Source organism: Trachurus japonicus, chromosome 22 (assembly GCF_045865225.1).
Source record: "Trachurus japonicus isolate A0001 chromosome 22, Traja_1.0".
NCBI classification, from domain to species: domain Eukaryota; kingdom Metazoa; phylum Chordata; class Actinopteri; order Carangiformes; family Carangidae; genus Trachurus; species Trachurus japonicus.
In genome coordinates, this window is record NC_140928.1 from 27,691,587 (window position 1) to 27,714,179 (window position 22,593).

Genomic DNA, 22,593 nt, shown 5'->3' on the forward strand with positions numbered 1-22,593 from the left:
CACTACTGAGCAGCCACTAAACACTACATAGACAAATAGAAAACACAAAGTTCAGCACATGAAGCTGTAGAAATAAATGTTTATCGTTCACTGTAGCTAAATGCATGTTGCAAAACAAAAAACCTGTGCATTTAGCACTTGTACATAGTAAAAAAAAAACAGAAATCCTGTGCATTTACACGTAGTACTTGTACAGTACAAAGACAAACAGAAATCTTGTGCATTTAGCACTTGTATACAGTAGGCCTACGTAAAAATAAAGTACAAAAGTATAGAAATGAGAAGTGCACAACTCAGCCACAGCATCATTTCTCTGTACTGGTTCAGGCCACAGGACTTCATCCTGAACTAGCTACAGTAGATGTTCCCTCACATCATTGGACACAAGTGTTATCAATTTTGAGTTGTTGTGTTCAACCGGTGAAACTTGTGCTTTACTTGTGTTTGACTTTTGCCACCTGTGCTCGGCATTTTGCAACACAGGTGCATCACAATGAAAATGTGTTGGTGAGTTGTGTCTAAACAGGTGAAAAGTGCTGATGGTTTTGCCAAGAGATACTGATTCAATCAGTGGGTTCAGGCAACTGAGAATTTGGTTCAGACAACAGGGTTTAGTGTTTTAGCAATTGAGAAAAACTGTAAAAAAAATCATCAGTATGAAAGTTTCTCTAAAGCTGGAAATGGGTTGTAATGAAGTATCACAGGAAACTGATCTTAGATATGAGTCCTCTTCAGTCACGAGTCTATTTCACATGCCACATGAACAGAAGCAGTCACACTATTAAACCAGTAGTCCCCACACTGACGCTCCATCTTACACCGTTTTACAAATGCAGAGTAGTTCTTATGGCATAATTGAAAGTGGATTACAATAATGTCTGCACCTTGTTTCATGTTGATGAGGAACCTGAGTGGAATTATTTCCTGTCTGGGCACCTGTGACTGTCTCTGCATATATTCTGTGTTTGCTGTTTGTTATGCATTGAAATAAAGCTGCACAGAAGATTGTTTTTCCTTCGATGAATAAAACATCTGCCTCTATCAAATAATTCAAATTAGTAATGAAATAATACAGCAATAGAATAGTGTTGGCAACCAAAATTCAACAGTGTGGGGCAACACTGATGTGAGGGAGGAGGATGTGATAAATTTATACTCAAGTTGATATTTATGTAGCCTACAGCATTTTTTTTTTAGCATTACTGAATTTGTGCAGTATAATATAGTCATTCAAATGTTCCAAATAATGTTTTTTCACATATTTTATCATTACAATGGCATTCATCAGTACATTTCTCATGTTTGAATAGAAAACTTCTTAGCTGTTTGCCTGAATCCTTTACTGCCCTCTTGTGGCGCCTTAGTAGGCTATTATCTCTGAAACCTATAGCTCGACTGGCAGCATCCTGTTGACTCAAACTGGGGCTTTGAAGGTTGTTCCTCCTCAGTTTGCCCGACTGTAACTCTTTACCATCTGACATACCGACTCTCTCCCTGTTTTCAAAACAAAACTCAAAACCCACCTGTTTAAAATTGCTAACTCCAACATTCCCTTCATGTTGCACAGTTTTATTCATTGTAATATTTGCTCTTTTTATTTAATTGTTTTATTTACTGATGTTTTGAATGTTGTTTGTGGTTTCTTGTGTTTGGATGTTGTTTATTGATGATTTTATCTGATGCACTCCTCTGTAAAGTGTCCTTGAGTGGCTTGAATGATGCTTTCTAAATAAAATGTATTATTATTCTGCAAACGTCAACACACCACTGGATTCATGATTGGACAAATGAAACCTAGGAGTGTGATAATGTCATTTCTCAAATGAGTAGCCTATGCCCTTAGTGGTTCCCTAACTTTTTAGGCCATGCCCCCCTTTCTACTTTCCGACCTAGCTGACGCATCCCCAATGCCCAACACATTTTAAAAAAAAAGGCATATTTATCAATTGCATTTTGGGTATGGCTGTATATTATATTTAGTAAAATGTTTTTAATGCCAGTTTACAATTTTTAAGTGAAAACCCCATGGCGTTCATGTCACGCACCATAGCAGCAGCTTTTGCACCACAGGGGGTGCATGCGCCGCAGTTTTGGAATTTCTGTAGGAATAACCTGAGCTGAACTCGCTGTTTTATTTGTTTTTTTCATGATCTTCAATACATTTTCAAGATTTATGAGAAATATTTGCACTTAGCGTCTTTTAATAACAAATAAATGTCTTTCATTTTGTATTTCTATTCATCTAAATTTTGCATCAAAGCTGCAAAGAACTCTGGGAGCACGGTGATGTTCAGTTCTGAGGCTGCAGAAATGAGCTACTCAAAACAATCTGTTTTGAAGTTTGCATCGTGGGAACTAAAGCCCTCAGATGTTGAAAGTTGATGTGAAATACAAACTTACACAGTGAACTCCCTTTGACATTTTAGTCATTACAACTGTCACTTACTGTTCTCATTTGTTTCCTCCTCCTTGCAGACAATGTATAGCACACCTTTCTCTGCAACCCACAGTCAGTGATCGTATGCATATAGCCTGCCAGGTCACTGGTGTCCCTCTGTTATCCGCTAAGAATCAAAAAGTATGTAGAAAGCAAACATTTTCCTGGATTATACTCTCTCTCCTGTAAGTGACCAGTAGTCTGTGTCTAAGAAAAATAAATTGTCTGTCGTCATGAATTTAAAATCCTCATAAATTTAAATCTTTACTTTAATAACATGAATAATTTAATTATTGCTGATATGTTCAACCTCTAATCAATAATTCCACATTTTCACTCGGTAATCTCACATTTTTACCCAATATTCTCAAATTTTCTTCAGTGTCCTCAAAATTGTATTCAATATTTCCAAACTGTCATTCTCAAAATTTCATTCTGTCATGTTTTATTCTGTACTACTATTAAAATTTTATTCAATGTTCTGGATTTTCAATCCATATTTATCATCATTTACAATTCACTTTTTAAAATACAGTTTCACAAAAATCAGTTTTCTATACTTCTCTATCCCTCTATCCCACATGTTTACTTCTGCACACACAGTTCTCTTCGCACAACAGGCTTCTCTCATGACACAGCACTGACAACATGGCAGCCATGTTTAGTCCACCTTTCACTGAGGCTTAAGAACTCTTCTTTGCCATAGTTGGCACATTATCAATAGGCTATGAAAATTGAAATTGAATATTGATTTACATCCACTTACAGCATTTCTTTCTTCTATGTAATTTAGCCTACATCTAATTATTGATACAGTAGCTACTATTCAATTTTTCCTCATTAGTAGTATTGTCCACTCGTTAAAAAAATAAACTTTTCTTTCAAAGCAAATTGTATGTAATGACCTCTTTCTCTTCTCTTTACTGAGAAAGCCTACTACAGTAATGGAGCTGGGTGGATTATCGGCCATCAGGGTAATTCACTTGGTAACAAGCACAGGCTGCATGAAGTCGAGCCTGCAGTGACACCTGTTCTCCACCAGAGGACGATGTCGCACCAAAGTATATATCTCCCATCATCCCTGTGCAGTAAAATGAAAACAGTTTTTTTGAAAATCTGAATAAATGTATCTTAATGTTGATATAGTGGCCACCATAAGACTGTTGTCTGTAAGCCAAGCTCTCTATGTAAAGTGTGTACATCTCATCTATACTGGTGTTGTAGACTACTGGCCCCTGATTTAGTGTGTTGTGTCTTTCCCATACTAAGTCACTGCAGCATCCAGTCTAACAAGAAGAAGCTGTGTTCAGTTAACAAAACTTACAAACAGCTCCTTTAGAGAATGTGCCATGCATGTTTTGTGTGAAGTTACTGTTTACTGCTTTAATATAACCATGCAGTTATTAGCTGCTAAAAGTGGACATTGTAGTCCAAGAGTTGTTATTTGCTTGAACACTTATTTTACTACCAATCCTTTTTTTTTTTTTTTTTTGCAACTTGTGGAATATGTGAAAAATGCAAAATACTATTGTAGTTTATTTTCTGAAACATTTCATATTTTAGCTAACAGCTTGTTTTACTGTTGATGAATTTAAAGTTTTAGTATTATTGTGTTGTGTTTATTGTCACAGTCTCACTTTAAGAGCAAACAAGCCCCCCCCCATACTGCCCAGTCATCCTGTTATGTTTGTATTGTATGCTGTATATGTACTGACGGGGTGATTGCTGTAATTTTGCTGTACTTCTGTAAGGCTGATTCTGATTCTGATACTGAGAAGGAACCTACTGTTCCAATTTTCTGATTCTGTTTGTCACATCCTGAAATTACAGATCACACAAACATAAAGTCAACCGCCTGAGGTGCACATATTCCTTATTCTGTGTATAATAACAATGGAAATTTTAATTATTCAGAATTATTATTTTGAAAGGTAAAGACCTTGTCAGCAGCCTTCAGAGACCCACTGTGAAAGCAATACAGTCCAATGCTGCTCTCAGCCTCCACATTCACCTAAACAGAAACTGTTGTCATCCTAAACACAGCAATCAGTGTGTATTTGTTTACCCCAGCATGCATCACTGTGTGCTGGCTTGAGATTTACAAGAAGAGGAACAGTGTGGAGTCACAGAGCTGAAATATCAAGACACACACAACAGGATATAAAAACAAAACTTGTAGAACAGTGTGTCTGCAGGTCGGATTTTTCAAGATGTTAGGTAGGCTATAAGGATGCTAATTTGAATCTGTAGAAAGATGAAGTGACAAAACATAGGAAACAAATAAATATGCACACTTTTAGCAAGACTGAAAGGACCAAATACTGAGTTTCCCATGAGTGCTGACGCAGATTGGGAGTGTTAAACACAACCTGCTAATGCGCCCGGTTTCTTATAGATTTGGAAATAAAATGCGTGGGCACCTTCATCCAGCTGAGGAAACCAGGTATGGAATTGTACTCTCTGTTACTGAGACTGTCATATAGAAAGTTTGCGGATAGCATTTGCAAAACGTAGAGGTAAATGATGACTTCAGTAACAAGTATTAATGCCGTTCATTATTTTTTTGGCGTTTATTTCTCTGTTAACGACATGGATCTGAAGCGATATTTGCTGAGTGAGCTCCTCTCGTAATTGCCTTGTCCAACATTGTTATTGTATGTTTGCACAGCCTGTCAGGAGGTGAAATCAACATTCGCCTCACTCTCCAGCTCTCCGACGGATGTCATGGTCCCAACAATTGTATTTGTTGTCTGGGTCACATCAGTTCAAATGGGCTGCATCCATGCTGGCAAAGCAGATACCTGCTGACCTGCAGACACTTAGAGAAACACATTTATAATGACCTATCTGAATATTAATTCTAGTCACTGCAGAACTGAACACATTGCTACAAGTCATGCACAATAAACAGCTGTAGAAGACGATACATGAATGAAACTGTATTAATAATGTATTCAGCTTTTAATTAGGGCCACGGGCCATCGCACCGGGCACTACTGTTATTGTGTGGATTTTTTATTGTTCTTCTGTTCGGCCATTTTCTTTATACTTATTATTAGGGCCACGGGCAATCGCACCGGGCACTGGTCCCAACAGCTATGGAATAGCTGCAGGGCAAAGCCCGGGCACTACTGTTATTGTGTGGATTTTTTCCTAGTTTTTATTTTTATTTTTCATCGATTCGATTCGAGACTCTTTGTCAAATTTGTCAAATTATATATCAAAACGTGCGGTTTGATCGGGATCGGTATGCTATTACTTTTCTCAACAGTTTACGAATTTTTCGCGACATAAGTCGTGAAAAACTGCGCAAAATTTTGCATTGAAGTCAATGGGACGGGCGGGAAAAAAAGAGCGAAAAAGACCAATCATTGGAGTTTAACAAACGTCTACTGCTCAGGCATACTTTCACCTAGAGACTCCATTTAAACTTTAAACAGTAGACACAAGTCTTGTGTATTGTCGTATTACTCCACGTTTTGATTGGTCATATAGTTTTTGATCAATCCCTGATCAATGACCATGATCATTTTTGGAGAAATTATGAGATTACAATGGTTGTGTATTGCACGGAATGTGTTATGATTGGATGTTATTACATGTTTGACCGCTAGGCGGCAGTACTGGTTAGTAGTCAGCTTACCGTACCATATACCGGAGTAGAGCAAGACTGCATGAAGCCACATGTATGTTGTTGAGAACGTGAGACATTAAACTAAGTTACTTGCTATCAAGGGGCGGCAGTGGCTCAGGTGGTAGAGCGGGTCGTCCAATGATCAGAGGGTTGGCGGTTCGAATCCCGCTCTGTCCCGGTTGCTGCCGCAGTGTCCTTGGGCAAGACACCTTACCCACCTTGCTCCTGATGGGTCGTGGTTAGCACCTTGCATGGCAGCTTCCGCCATCAGTGTGTGAATGTGTGTGTGAATGGGTGAATGTGATGTATGATATACTGTAAAGCGCTTTGGGTATCGTTTCCGATGGAAAAGCGCTATATAAAATACAGACCATTTACCATCAACACGGCCTCATCCTTGGAACACAAACATGACATGGTACCAGGAGTAAACTCGAATGGGCGACATGGATTTAAAACCACCGGAAAGTTTGAAACTAACGGGGAATGTCGACGAGAGACAAGAAAGGTAGCGCTGCTGCTAACGATAGCAGGGCCACAGGCCATAGAAGTATTTAACACGTTCGTGTTTGATGTATGTTGGATGTAGTGCTTAGTAAGTTTGATACTCACTGTTCTCCGAAGAAGAACGAGACGTACGAGAGGTACGTGTTTCGGTCTCGTACACAGCGGCAGCATGAGCCCTTCGATAGCTTCCTGACGGACTTGCGGCTAAAGGCGCAGTCCTGCAACTTCGCAATGCTGAAGGACTCCATGATACGGGACCAGATTGTCTACGGCGTGGAGGATAAAAAGGTCAGAGAGAGGCTACTACGGGAGATGGAGCTGACGCTGGCAGGAGCCATTAAGATCTGCCAGGCCAGTGAGCTGTCCCAAAGGCACGTGAGGACGTTCAGCGAGATGTCTGCAGTCGCCTCGGCGCAGAGCGACAGCGCGGCAGCGGTTGGAGCAGTGTCGTATCAGCGGAGACGGCGCACACAGACCCGGCCTGCACAGCAGGAGGACGTGATGATAAACTGCAAGCGCTGCGGCTCACAGCACAAGCCTAGACAGTGTCCAGCGTTTGGTAAGCAATGCTCCACTTGCCAAGGCAAGAATCATTTTGCTAAACAATGCTTCTCCAAACGGAAAGAGTGGAAAAAAAAAAAAACTGTAAACTTAATAGACGAGCCTGATCTAAGTGACACGTTCTTTGTTGGAATGGTGAATTGTGAAAGTGAACAAATAAATAAACCAGACAATGTAAATTATGTCACTAGAGAAGATAAGTGGATAGCTCCTCTAATGATAAATGGGACTGTAGTCACCATGAGATTGGACACTGGTGCGAAAGCAAATCTCATAAGCATGTGTGATGTGAAGGCAATGAAAAATAAGCCACAAATAAAAAGAAAAGAATCTGGACTGAAAGACTACAATGGGCGGCCAATCAAATGTTTGGGCACATGCAGGTGTCACAGTTAAAGGAAAAGTGCACCACCTATTCTTCTTTGTTGTGAATGAGGGACGTGAATCACTTCTTGGTGACAGAGTGTTGGGTAAAGGAAAAAGGTAAAGCACTGAAAAAAGGAAAAGGACACTGAGCTTTGGTACAGTAGAGAGAAAAGGAGAAGGGAGGGGCGAGTGAGCTAGACAGAGAGTGCGCTCAATGATATAATGTAGTAGATTTGTGTGTAGCCACCTGCAGGGGGAGTCAAGGCCGGGTGAAGTAGATAACGGGCGTCAGAAAAAACTGTGTGGCGCCAATGAAGCTGAACTTGGGATGAACCCCAACACGTGCCATAGTAAGACACGTCCATGAAGGCGGGGATTAGCATCGTGCGATGTCGTGTAATTTTAGTTGAACAAATCAGCGGGGTAGATCGTAGTCGAACCATTTTCGTCAACCGTCATTTGAATAGAAGGGAGAAATCGTAAATAAAAAGCGAAGACAAAGAGATAGCAACTTAGTCTGATCCGGAACAGGCTCGGGTTTATGTCCATTTTTTCTAAGCGGCGTAAACTCTACTGCACCAAAGCTCAGTCTACTCTGATCGCCTTGTGGAGCTATTCTGATACTCTGAGGGGATTTTTCTTATAACTTTGATGAACAACTTTTATAACCTTTGAGCATATTCGATACCATAATTTTGTACTAATTACATGTTGGAATAAAAGGATCCTTGATCGCAGCTGGCCCTGTTTTGGATCTTATTTTTCCTCCGACATAATTGGCGAGCTAGCCAGGAGGGATTGCGAGCAGCTGAGGACGTGCCGGGGTGGACAACATGCAACTCATCACACTTGTGGCCACAAATTAAAGGTAAAGCAGTTAATTTTCTGCTCAAATTTGTGTGACTGAGTGCAGGTCTCCGCCAAGGTAAGATAACTCAGAAAATATAAGCTTGCCCCTAAAGAACCTAGCTGTAAATTGATGTTAACTCCCAACCTTAGGTCGTAAATACAATTGACTGAGCTTTGGTGCAGATTCCATGTTTTGTATGTCTTTTAACCTCTCCATCTGTATGCTATCTGTTCTGAACCACTGTCTAGAATCTGTGTCTGTATAAAATTGAAGATAAGTTAGTGCATGTTTGGAAAAAGAGAAAAAGAAAAGAAAAAGAAAACCATGGTGCGGAGTGAATGAATGAGACAACACTGAATGTGGGGATTGGATTGTGGCTATTAGTCTGTTTGGTGTTTTTCGCTGGACTGACATGGACTGCTTTGCAGGCGGCTATGTTAAGACCTGAGTGAAATTCTTCTCACTAATCGAAGTGTACACAGGCAGCGTGCTATAAATCTAAATACCAAAGTGGGGGGGGGGTTCCAGTTTAAACTCTGATGATACCGCTCTCAACTGAGGACTGTTGACCAGAAGATACATTCTGATGATACCGCTCTCATGGTGATTGAGAGGTCTGCTGACCAGAATGTATAGTACGTAAGGTACTGGGTGGAATTCTGACGATACAGCTCTCAACCGAGAGGTCTGCTGACCGGAGTGTATAGTAGCTACAGTACGTGAGGTACTGGGTGAACTTCTGATGATACAGCTCTCAACCGAGAGGTCTGCTGACCAGAAGGTGCATTCTGATGATACCGCTCTCATGGTGATTGAGAGGACTGCTGACCAGAGTGTATAGTACGTGAGGTACTAAAGTTCGTGCACGGTTGTAAATAATGTATATATAACTATATGTTAACCAGCTTGTGTAAACTGCATGAATAGTGAGTAGTAATATAGAACTAGATGACGTATATATATATATATACATACTGTATGTGTGTATATGTGTGTGAGTGTATGTGTAAATCTGACAAAATAGAGTCATTAGAGAATTTGTATGAACAAACTGAACTAGGATATGCTTTCCTAGGAATACTGACAGGTTTAATGTTCATAGTGTTTCTTACTGGGGTAATTTGGAGGATGATTGAAACACAGTAACTAGAGTAAAAGAGAAAAACTGTGGTGAATTGACAGTGCTATCATTAAAGCATTTTTTTTATTTTTTATTTATTTAACAAAGAGAATATAAAATACATCTAGGACGAAAGCACATTTAATAGTAATATAGAAAATAAAATTAAGTTAAAATAATAAAACTGACATCTAACATTATTTAATAAATCTGGCACAGTCACAGAAAAGTTCCCTGAGCTGCTGTGTAAGCGGGCCAACAGAGGCCTGTGGGGGAGTACCAAGATAGTCTGGAAAGTACCATAAATCCACTCTACTCTGTGTACTGCCATCCCTAGGAGAGCTAATTGGGGAACTGATAACGACACACACAGTTTGGACAGAGAGAGAGAGCAAAACTTAAAGTTAAACATTTAAATCCAATATAAAAATAATAACAATAAAAAACACATGCCACTGTTATCACAATAACATAAAATAAGAAGGAAGAAAATATTACTGATAAATAAACTATTATAACTAACAATAATAAATAATAAAAATAAAAGACACAATTTAGGCCATCTAAAAGTTAAAACCACAGTAAGTGGTAACAGTAGTGGATATACAAGGCGCAAATCGAACAAAGAAACACACTCAACAAACCAAAGCAAATAGAGACACAGCGAAGATAGTTAAGCATAGGAGCAGAACTGAGGAAAAAGACTATGGGATGTTGATCCCAATGGAGGGAATACAGAGACAGCACCAAAAAAACATGAGATGCAAGTTCAAAAATGTATGGTAAAAAGCCATAGGAGAACGTCTAGAGAGGCATAGTGGCCTACAGCTGGAACCTTCATTGAAAAATGTTGTGATGAAGTGGCAGTCGACATCAAACATTGCGCAGCAAAAGACTCCAATGTCAACAGAGAATACAAGCAAACAAAAGAGAGAGAAGTGCTGCAGTGGTTTGGACAAGAAGGACAACGGCAACAACGAACCCTGTGTCCACGCCTGTCGATATCACCGATGAGAAAGAATTTCCCAGATGGAGTTGAAACACAGGCAGGGGTTGTGGGAGCAAAAGAAGAAAGAGTTCTGACGACTCCCATGTGGACAATAAACTCATCACCGCCACCATATGACCCTGAAGAGCCAATGATCAACAACACCTCAAGAACCCTCTCACCTGAACCAAAGATCACTCCAAAAAAACTGAGACAAGCATACAGCCTAAGCTCAGCTGGTAGAGCAGAGGAAGAGGGCCATGATGTCACAAACTGATGTAAACAGGAAGATACAGCAGCTGGATGAAGAGGAAGAAGAACTTAAGAAAGTATTACGAAAGTTATTGAAGAATGGAGAAGAGGTGAGAGCAAAGGAGATGAATGCAAGGCAAATGAAGAGCGAACCATTGCAGATGCAAAATGGAAAAGATTGGGTCCACGAGATTTGGACTTCCGGACTCCAAACGACCAACAGGAGGATGAAGAAGTAGCAACTTCAGTGTGTCCATCAACGAGAGCCAGTGGACAAACCAAGCGTGAATCATTGTCCTTTATGGATATGATTGGCCTGGCTGGCAGACTGCCAGACCTCACTGAAGGAGCACACAAGTGGATCGGGAAGCTAGAAGAAGGTACAGAAGGTGTGAAGATGGTACTAGGGAATATGGAATCCCTATTAATGCATGTGATTAGAAAGCAAATGGCAGAAGAAAAGAATGAACAGCTAGTAAACAAACTAGCCCAGCAGCAGCTTGGTGAACTCACCAAGCAGAAGAAGGATAAAGAAGAAACATAAGGTCCAGTAGTGACAGTGACCCAACCAAGCCCACCACAGTCAGTAGTAACAGAAACACAACCACCTGCAACCCAAGCCACCACACAAGTCACCAACTCTCCATTGTCAAATCCAGCGGCTGCAGGAAGACCAATAAGTGCACCATTTATACATAAAGTGGAGGATATCAGAATGAATCCTCCAGGAAGATGGAGACCAGCACAAAGAGGAGCCCTGACAAGATACCAAAAGAGATTATATCAACAAATTCAGTTTTATGAGGGAGATTATGACGGCACATCTAATGATGAACTATGTTGGCAATGTCAACAACCAGGACATTGATGCAGAGACTGTCCCACAAGACAACGGACAGACGCTAAAAATTGGCAATTGAGGAACCAGGAGGGTGACTACCGTGTCACCACTCTCCACTCAATCACAAGATGAGACCACTGTCAGTGACAATTCAAGATCAAGAAATTCCCAGAGACTACTTGAGCATAATATCCCTAGAAGAAAAATGAAGAGGAAATGACAAAGAAAATTTTATTGGACCAGCAACTGAGAAATTTTAAGTCTACACGAAAGTCAAAATCAACACAAAACAGATGAGGAAAAAAAAAAAGGAAAAAAAAGGTGAAGTCTACCAAACCAAAGACAATATCCACTGAAGCAACATGCCATTGAAGGTATTAAGCCAACAGTCGCACGGCTGTTAAAAGCTGGAGTGTTGGTAAAAAACAAAGACTGTAACAAAGACTGTATCTAAAACATACTAATTTTCCAATCAGAAAACCACAGTTTAATGATTATAGACTAGTACATGATTTACAAGCTGTCAACTCTGTTGTAGGATCTAAAACTCCCATCGTCCCAGATCCTTACACCTTATTCTTACATATAGCCTACCACCTACAGTAGTGCTGCACAATTTGATAAAAATGTGCGATTGCGATTATGGTGGATAATATTGTGATTTGCGATTATGATTAGATTAATCGTGTAGCACTAATCTACAGTAAATGGTTTACAGTAGATGATTTGTGTTCTGCATTTTTTAGTGTTCCTATTCACCCAGATTTTCAAAACATTTTTGCATTTACCTACAAAGGGCAGCAGTATACATATACCAGACTGCCACAAGGGTATGTAGAAAGTCCATCTTTGTTTAACAAAGTACTGACCCAAGACCTACAACACCTAGATTTAGATAGCACAGTCCTTCAATATGTGGATGATTTGTTGGTTTGCAGCCCAACCAAAGAACAATGTGAAAAAGACTCTGTAACACTGTTAAATGCTCTAGCCAAAGGTGGACATAAAGTCAGTAAAGCAAAGCTTCAGTTTTGCCGACAAGAGGTAGAATACCTAGGCAGACAGTTGTCTGGAGGGAAAAGACAGATTGCCCCATCACAAGTAGAGGCAATAACTAAGGCTCCACGACCACAAACAGTAGGGCAGATGCTTTCATTTCTGGTCATGGCAGGATACAGTCGGGCATGGATTAGTGATTTTGCTGAGAAAACATCACCCCTGCGTGCTCTTATTAGAGCTGCTGGTCAAAATGATAACAACACAAAACTGCAGTGGAATGATACAGCTGAAACAGCTTTCCAAACGTTAAAAGGAGATCTCACGGCTCCAGCATTGGGTAACCCTGACTACACTAAACCTTTTCATTTATATGTAGCAGAAAAATCGGGCTATGCAAATGCTGTTTTAATGCAAGACACTCCAACTATTAAACAACCACTTGCATATTATAGCACAAAACTTGATAACATTGAAGCAGGACTGCCACCTTGTTACCAAGGTTTGGCAGCTGCTGCATTTGCATTTAAGAAAGCTTCCACTTTGACAATGGGACACCCAGTGACGCTTTACACATCACACCAATTGCATGCATTATGAACGAGCCCCAGATTTGTTCTGACCCAAGCCAGGAAAACTGGCTATGAAGTAGTTCTTTCCGCTCCAGAATTGACCATCCAACGGTGCAATACAGTAAATCCAGCAGCCAGAATGGTCACACCAGCAGATGGAACTCCTCATGACTGTGTAAATAAGACGAACGAGTTTATGAAGGTCCGAAATGACTTGTATAACCAACCTATTGCAGCAGACCTCACATTGTTTGTGGATGGTTCATGCTTCAGAGATGCTACAGGCTACAGGGCTGGATATGCCATAATCCAGCTAGATGCAGATAACACTTTCACCGAGTTACAATCAACACAAATCCCACAGCCATGCTCTGCACAATTGGCAGAGATCAAAGCTTTGACTGTTGCATGTCAACTAGCAAAAGATAAACATCTTAATGTTTACACCGACTCAGCATACGCGTACGGGGTATGCCATGTGAATGGTAACATTTGGAAACAGCGAGGTTTCCTCAGAGCCGACGGCACACCTGTAGTTCATGGTGAAGCTGTGGCGGCATTGTTAGAAGCCATGTTACTTCCAGCCGCGTTAGCTATTATTAAATGCCCAGCCCATCAGAAACCCACTAATCTCATTGCAAAAGGAAATCATCTAGCAGATGAAGCAGCTAAGAGGGCTGCAGTTGGTTCCAGTATGAGTCCACTTTTAATGGCACCAGACTGTGAGCCCCTAACAACTCTCTCTTCTCTCACCCAAGCACAAGAGAATGCCTCATCACAGGAAAGGGTTTGTGGCGTAGTCAGTCAGGACATTTTGTTCTTCCACAATCTTTACTGATGTGTGCAGTTAGAATGGCGCATGGTCAGGACCACTGCGCCAGGGGGGAAGTGATCAGACACATTTGAGTACATTTTGTAGCTAAGATTATCAGAAAAACAATGCGAATGTTGGGAATCAGACAAAAATTTGGATGTGTGTACCATCCACAGTCTCAAGGATCAGTTGAGAGAGCCAATGGAACATTGAAATCCAAATTGGCTAAGATAATAGCTGACAGCAATGGTAAGTTGAACTGGGTGGATGCGCTGCCTTTAGCACTGATGGTAATGAGATCACAAACTAACAGAATAACCCATTTAACACCGCATGAAATGTGCACGGGACGCCCAATGCCAGTCCCATATCTTAGAGGACCTTATAAAGGCCCCGCACTCGAACAGTTGGAAAATGAACTGTATAGCTATGTCCAACAACTAACTAAAATCCATAAACTTGTGTTTCAACAGGTGCAAGGAGCCACCGAGGACAGAGAAGTCCTTATTCCAGCATCGAACAAACAAATACAGCCAGGCGACTGGGTGTATGTTAAGGTGTTCAAAAGAAAGTGGAACCAGCGTAGACGCGAAGGCCCATTAAAGGTTATCTTGGCAACCCCAACTGCATTGAAAGTTGAGGGTAAGAGTGTTTGGTTCCATCTCAACCATTGTTGTAAGGCAGAAGAACCTACACACGCGCTAAAAGGCTGCAGTGAAAGAAGCACACCACCTGAGTCGGAAGGGGATGGTGATACCGCCCCGCAGGGAGACCGACTACAGGAAGGGGACGGTGACACCTCCCCACCAAAGACTAAACAAACTCCCAGCCAGAAAGGAGTGAGGAGGTCTACAAGGCTGGCAGAAAAGACAGGACAGTGATTCATAGACTAACCCACTTCAGGATCCAAACATAGAGCATGGGGACTTGGGGGTGGGACCATCAGTGTAGTAAGAGATATGGGGTGTTAATAATACTAATTCAGATCTTAATCTGCACGGGACAACAGAAGAATGCAGCCAAAACAGTGCATGAACACGAGCAACTGACACAATGTGCTTTTGCAGTAGCAGTGCTAGCAGCCGAGCAAAAACTTATTCCTGTTGATAAAGTAATCGAACTAACATACGTCAGCTCTCACACTCACAAGCTAACCTTAACCTTTGGACCTAATGGCCCTAAGGTAGAAAGTGAACCTTTGACCAGCAATTGCAGCGTCGAGGGGGTGGCCACAATACTGGTAAATTGTTCAGAAACACATTGTGTTAATCAAAATTCCAATCAACTAATAAATCACCAAACTGCAGCCAATTTGGTCAAACTGAAACCAAGAAAACGTGGTAAAAGAAGTTATGGGACAGCTTTGACAATTAAAACAGGAGCACAAGATCGAAACTTGTTTTACCAATGGATGAAATTCACAGCCAACCAAATAAGTGATCAAACGTGTATAACATGTTACAATGCAAGACGTATTCCTCAAATGAGACCCCTCCCTGGGTTTAGAAGAATGTGAAGAGTTTGACACAGATAATTGTTTTGTGAAATGTGTTCTAGAGATGGCCATAGGCAGCTCCAATTGGTCAGCAGACCCAAAGATTTGTCCAAAAGCGCTCGCACATGAATTGGAGTCCTGGATCCCACCAGTGGTAGAGAAACGAGAAGGTTTGGTGCAAGGTACATGGCTGCAAAAGCTGAAATCAGTCACAACGCAAGTGAATATGACACTGTGTAAAGGGGCGTTCACACCGGACGAGATAGACGCGAATGGAGCGGCAACTCTACATTGAAAATCAATGTAAATGGCGCGATGACACGCGATTCAGGCGGAGGCGGCGCAAATGGAGCGTCTGGAGCGATGAGACGCGGCGCGAATGAAGCGGCGCGTCTGAAGCGGCGAGAATAAAGTTGAAAATATTGAACTTTTCAGGCGGCATCGCGCCGTGACATCCAATCAGCGCCGAGTTCAAGCCGACGACGTCACTTCTCTGTACGGTTGTTTACACTCAGAACAACATGAAGGAGAAGCTGATTGTATTTGAGCTGTGTGTGGCACCGCTGCCGTCTTCTACACAGAGTGAACACACACACACACACACACACACACACACACAGTGAACCCAGACAGGACGGCGGGTGGTTTTCCGGTGTTTCTGAGACTTGTACAGCAGTAGTACAGTGCAGCAACGGTGGTGATATCAGCCATGATTGACGTGGAAAGAGAGCAGGTTGAGACCGGTTTTCAAATGAACGGGCGGAGCGTCTAGCGCGAATGACGCGATGGACGCGAATGATCCAAAATGACCAAGCGGCGCGATGAAAGCGTCTGGCGCGATTATATTCGCGTCTATCGCGTCCGGTGTGAACGCCGCTTAACACTACCAGCCAGGCACTATTTCAATGTAAACAAGTAGTGTATCAAAATGGGTGGTTGCGTCTTTGGAACGGATCAGTAGCAGCCAATCGAATTAAGGTGCATCCTTCCCTGCGTAAGGGAACAAAACCTCTTGCCGACATTTTTTGGTTATGCGACGATGACAATCAACTGAGGGTCGTGCTACCACCTAAAACTAACAAATCTGTTCAACCTCTATGCGCACCTGTTATGTTAACTGGACAACTAACTGTGCTTGAACAACTGCAGGTTAAGGGGAAATGGTCAAAAAGAGAAGTGGATGGTAAGTTGGGATGGAAACCGGACAGTAATGTTTATATTGCATGGAACCAAGAACCATATGGCATCCCTGAAGAACACAAGGCCATAGGAGAAGATTGGATTATTTCAGGGCAGTTAGTGGGGACAATAACTATCTAACAACTATCTAACAACTAACTATGGTGTTAGATAAAATGAAAGGGTTAAGAGATGAGCATGTACGAAATTCAAACTGGAACACAAAAATCACTCCCCTGTGGGAATGGTTAAACAACCAATCATGGCAGAAAATCCTAAAGGTGATAGGTATGATCATCGGCATATTCCTATTGATAGTCGTAACCGTAACATGTTGTATCATACCACTGATTCGGATTCTAGTAAACAAGATGCTTAAGATGACATCAGGCCAATTCTTTGTAGCAGTGACTAATAGCGTGGACATTGAAATGACTGAACTGAACCCTATGCAGCAAATGGAGAATGAGTACCTTGAAATAGAAGACATGGAGTATATACCCATGGTCAGTACAACTTATGACACTCCTAGGTCCTCAGACTATGATGCTCCACCTCTAAGACCTAGGCCAGTCTCTGTGTGTCACCCCTACGACCCGGAAGGTTCACAGACTGCTTAGACTGCATGTGTTTGTAGACTATGATACAAGTTTAGGCCCCCGCGTTTAGCTTAACTAACTCGGGAGAAAATATATACTTATATCGATATATACACAATGTTTTAGTGTGCACTAATGATGTGTTTTGTGTGCCTCACTAGTAGTCACACCATGGCAGACCACTACGAGCCCAGACCAGGTCTAGCTAATAACTCAGCTCAGTCCCAATACATAGAAAGGCCAGCGGAGCAGCCAGCTCATCTCATGGTGCCACCAGTGCCGGGGGTGCTGTCACGCTACGGCTCATACGTAGCTGAACCAGCCTGGGGACCGCGTAGGGTGATGTCACCTCCACCTCCACCACCATCATCATTCGTGAGGGGACAGATGAATCCATTCCTTCCATCGCAGTATGAGGGACGTCCACCGATGACGCAGCCAACAGCCGCCTGGGGACCACCACCGCCACCGGGACCACAGCCAGTGAATCCACCATCATTGGCACCACCTACGTACCAGCACAGTGTTACCTACACCAACGTGGAAGTGATTCAACCAGGTGCAGGGCCGAGTGTTGGTTGGCCAGACCTGGGAGAAGCCATAAGCATAAGTCTGGATATACAGCAAGATCATTATCAGACCCTGAACCTGCGGCAGTTCTATGATGACGTCAGTTCAACTACTGAGACAGACGAATCTGACTCAGAGAGTTCTGCATCATCTCCAGAAGGAACACTTCAGGTGGATAAAATGAATCAGTCTACCATGACGGAGCAACCTAACCCACCTGAAGCTGATAAACGAGCTCAAGAGCAGATGAGACTGGCTCGAGAACGAAAAGTCAGGGCATCCAGGATCAAGCTTCTGATGAAGGATAGGGTGGCATTCTTGAAAGAGAATTACGAATTGCGAAAGAAGATCGAGGTGTTGGAAGAGGAAAACAAAAAACCTGTTAATCGTTGGGTTGCGTACGTCAGAGACTTTGGATCGTTACCGCACCCTGAGATGGGTGACCGATACTGAGCCTTGCCCTGCCGAGCTGTGATTTTCTATATGAGTTTTGTCACCATACTCAACCTAAGTGAACACATGGCCATTTCTTCTTTTTATTATTTACTATAGTTGTTAGGATCATTAGTACATTATATACACCCATAGTTTGAACCCATCTAAAGGTTTTGATTCATTAAACTACTTTACATGTAATCTATTAACCAACAATCATATATGCGTAACATTTGGTAATCACTTCTGTGATGTTTAACCCTCACTTTGACTTTGGGATAGTAACTGAGCACGTACTAATGTGTTGTTTTTGAAAAGTGATCAACACCATATTATAAGTTGACACCTACTATTGTGTGATACATATTACTGATTTGTGTGGTTACATATAATCAATTTTGATATGTTATGCAGTGTTTTATATAATCTACAAAGTACAGTTTCAGTTAGCAGTACAACTCTGACAATGGTTTAGCGTTTGTGTAATTTAGTAAGAGGTTTGCCTAGAGTCAGGGGTGTGTGGGTTTAACTTTGACGATTTAAAACAAGGGGTCATTTCTGGTAGTTTTAATGAACTGTTGTTGTTGGTTTAATATGTGTACTGATACCACTACCCTGTTTGACTCACATCATATAGATCTTCAAGTATTCTAAGTAAAAGTAGATTTTGAAATAGTACATTTTGGTTTGGTTATAATGATTAATTGATAAAAGATTAATGCAAGACTCCTACTTGTTCTGACTTACTGAAACTTTTGCTTTAATCAAACATTACATGTACTTTTTTTTTTTTTCTTTTGGTTAATGAGACTTTGCAAGTCTCACAGGGGGTAATGTTGGGTAAAGGAAAAAGGTAAAGCACTGAAAAAAGGAAAAGGACACTGAGCTTTGGGACAGTAGAGAGAAAAGGAGAAGGGAGGGGCGAGTGAGCTAGACAGAGAGTGCGCTCAATGATATAATGTAGTAGATTTGTGTGTAGCCACCTGCAGGGGGAGTCAAGGCCGGGTGAAGTAGATAACGGGCGTCAGAAAAAACTGTGTGGCGCCAATGAAGCTGAACTTGGGATGAACCCCAACACGTGCCATAGTAAGACACGTCCATGAAGGCGGGGATTAGCATCGTACGATGTCGTGTAATTTTCTCATTTTGAGAATTTTTTTTATTTTTTTTTTATATATATAATGGCTCCTTGTCACTGAATGTAATCTGAGATTTTGTAGATCCATTGTCATCTTTCAAGCAATATGTGGTGGAACATGTGGTTATGGTGATAGTCCAGAAGGCTCACTGAGAAGCACACATGAATCTGGACACCATGCAGATGTATGCAGACAGAAGATGTTAAAATAAACCTCTCATTTCACTCTTCAGAGTATTGATGATGACAAGGTAGAGGGGAGGCTGGATGGGCCTGTTGCTTGCGTTTCAGACAGGATGGACCTACTGAGCTCATTTCCCTTCATCTTAAACTGTCTGAAACCCACATTTGGCTTATTGTACCTGCTTCTGCTGCATGCTGAGCACCAATAAGCCCTTTTGGGCCTGTTTTCATGGAACAGTTTAAAAGTGGAACTCGACTCCTCACTCCTCCTCTCAAATAGCTAGTTAAAGACAAATACTATAAATAATAATGAAAGAAACAGCTGTATTGCCCTGGCCTAACAAGCAACACAGTGTGCTGAGTGCAATGCTGCCACTTTTGTACCATTCAGTCCTTTTTTTTTTTTTTTAACAGTTTTGCTGTCTGAGCTGGGAAGGAACATGCTTGACCCATTGCCCTAGTTGCTGTGGCAGGAAGAGAAGCTGTGACTTCAAGATTATGGATGAAATTTTATTCAAGAGATTTTGTTTTTGTCATGGTAAGTCGTGAACAATTTTCTGAAAACATTACAATCTTTGCCTTTGAGTACTACGTCTAATCACCCTTGAGTCCAAGGCCCTATTTATAGTAGCCTGAAGAAGGCTGATGCGAACATGTTCCTCAATAAATCATAGATCCTGTACACAGTCGAAGTGTGCGGTATGTTGCCACATTTTGTGTTTTTTTTCCTACCGATTGCCCTGTTTATACGTATACGGTTATTTTTAAAAACGGAGACATAACCATCGTTTGCACCCTTCGTTTAGACGCAAACGGAGAATTTGCCCCTGAAAACGATTCTTTTAATAAACTGCGGCCAGAGTGGAGATTTTGGAAAACTGTTTCCATGTGTTACACCCCAGACTTTGTTGACCCAGAGGGGCATAACAATGGACCCACCTATGACCCCAAACACCACCACACAACGACACTAAATAAAATAGTAAGAGGTTTAATACAAAACATAACGGTGACACAAACAAAGTAGACATAAACTAAAGAAACAAAAGCCATGCTGGGAGGCAGGCAAGCTCAGCAGTCCCCGCGCCCAGCCCCTGCTCTTCCGGTGCCAGCTGCAGGGTTTTAAGTGTGCCTCGTTCAGCTGATTGGGACCTGGGTGGAGCTGTGGGGGAACAAGGAGGCATGTAAACAGAGAAAAACTGAGGCCCTGTTTATACGACAGCGCTCGCGGATGAAAACAGCTAAATATTTCATTGGATGTGCCTTTCGTTTAGACGGCGACAGCGTTTTGGGGGCTTGAAAACGCAAAAAAGTTAAACCACCCTGTAGCAACCAAAAACGTAATAACGGCCAATAACGTAATAACAGCCAATAACGTAATCATTTTGGCCATTTTAAATGTAATAAAGCCAATAATGTAATAACGTGCCAATAATGTAATAAAACTTTTGAGCCAATAACGTAATAACTTTTTGCCAATAATGTAGTAATTTATTACATTATTGGCTGGTAATAACTGGTGTCGATAATGTAATAATACATAAATATGACTGCAGTTCTTGGAAATAAAAGGGTTTTTTGCAGTTTTTGTGCAGTTTGCTAATCAAAAATAGGTAAGTGGATGACATAGTCGTCATATTTATTCATCCAAGATATGTACTATCTTTCACCTCTCTCTCTCTCACTTCTACCATGCTTAATGATATGTTTGCAAACGGAAGAAGTAGGCTATCAACAACCTCCAAAACATAACCAAACTTGTGTATTGAATGGTGTCTGTCAGCCAGTTTATGTTTCAGTCATGTACAACTTCCTGCCTCAGACAAACCATTGGGAATAGGTAATGTGAAATGTGATAATCCCAGCATGGCTCGGAGGAGCAATGGCGTTGATTTGGTTTTACCATTCTGTTTCTATTTTAATTTTTTTTTTCAATACGTTGAGCTTAAAGGTCCCGTGTTGGATAAAGTGACATTTTGATGTTTGTTTTTGTTGTTGTTGTTTCTGTGTTTTGTTCTGATAGGAGTTACCGTTTTGTCATGCTAAGCCTAAATGTGAGACCGGTGCAGAGGCAGAAAATGGCTCTTTTTCTCCACGTTTCTGTCTGTCTCAGCCTGGGGGGGCCCCTATCGCCGTGGTAACCACCTCGAGTTGCCGTGGTAATGTCTGATTCTCAGGCCAGAGCTCGTTAACTTCATAAACAATCCACCTGGCGCTCGTTTAAATGTTTATAAACACAGACACAGCTAAATCAGACTGACACAGGATGCAGCTCATAGTCACACACACACACACACACACACACACACACACACACACACACACACACACACACACACACACACACACACACACACACACACACACACACACACACACACACACACACACACACACACACACACACACACAGACTCTAGAACCAGCTTCATGTGATTACAGTTACAGACACACACACACATCAAAACACACAGGTAACATACAAATGCCCGCGGAGGCGCGCACTCCTCTCCCACACTCTAACACACACAGGTAACTAAATGTGATTACACACACACACACACACACACACACACACACACACACACACACACACAGTTAACCTAATGTGGTTACAGCTCCTCCATATCAGTGCTTATAGAAAGATGATCATGTGTCTGTCTGATCAGCTCTGTCTTGACCTTAAGATCGTGGGTTTGATTCCCATGTTGACAGAGATGGCAAAACCGGCAGTAGCCCCGTGGGCCTTTCAAAATTTCCCGAGAGGAAATTTTCCAGTTTTCTAATTATAATTCAATTGACTGTGATATACATATCCAAAAAAAGAAGACATTTCCACCTCCAAGTGCATGTATCTGTTTCTTATTAGCCTTTTTCATTTTAATGTGGTTCTAATGTTGCATTTCATACACTGTAGTGCACTCACTGGTCCAGTGACTCATCCAAGATGGCACCGGCTGTCTTTGCAGGGGATCGGTGACGCAAGAGTAAACAAAACTATCGTTATCCAGAACTCTCCTTATCTCGCCGAACTGGCCCAGATTCCATTCATTACA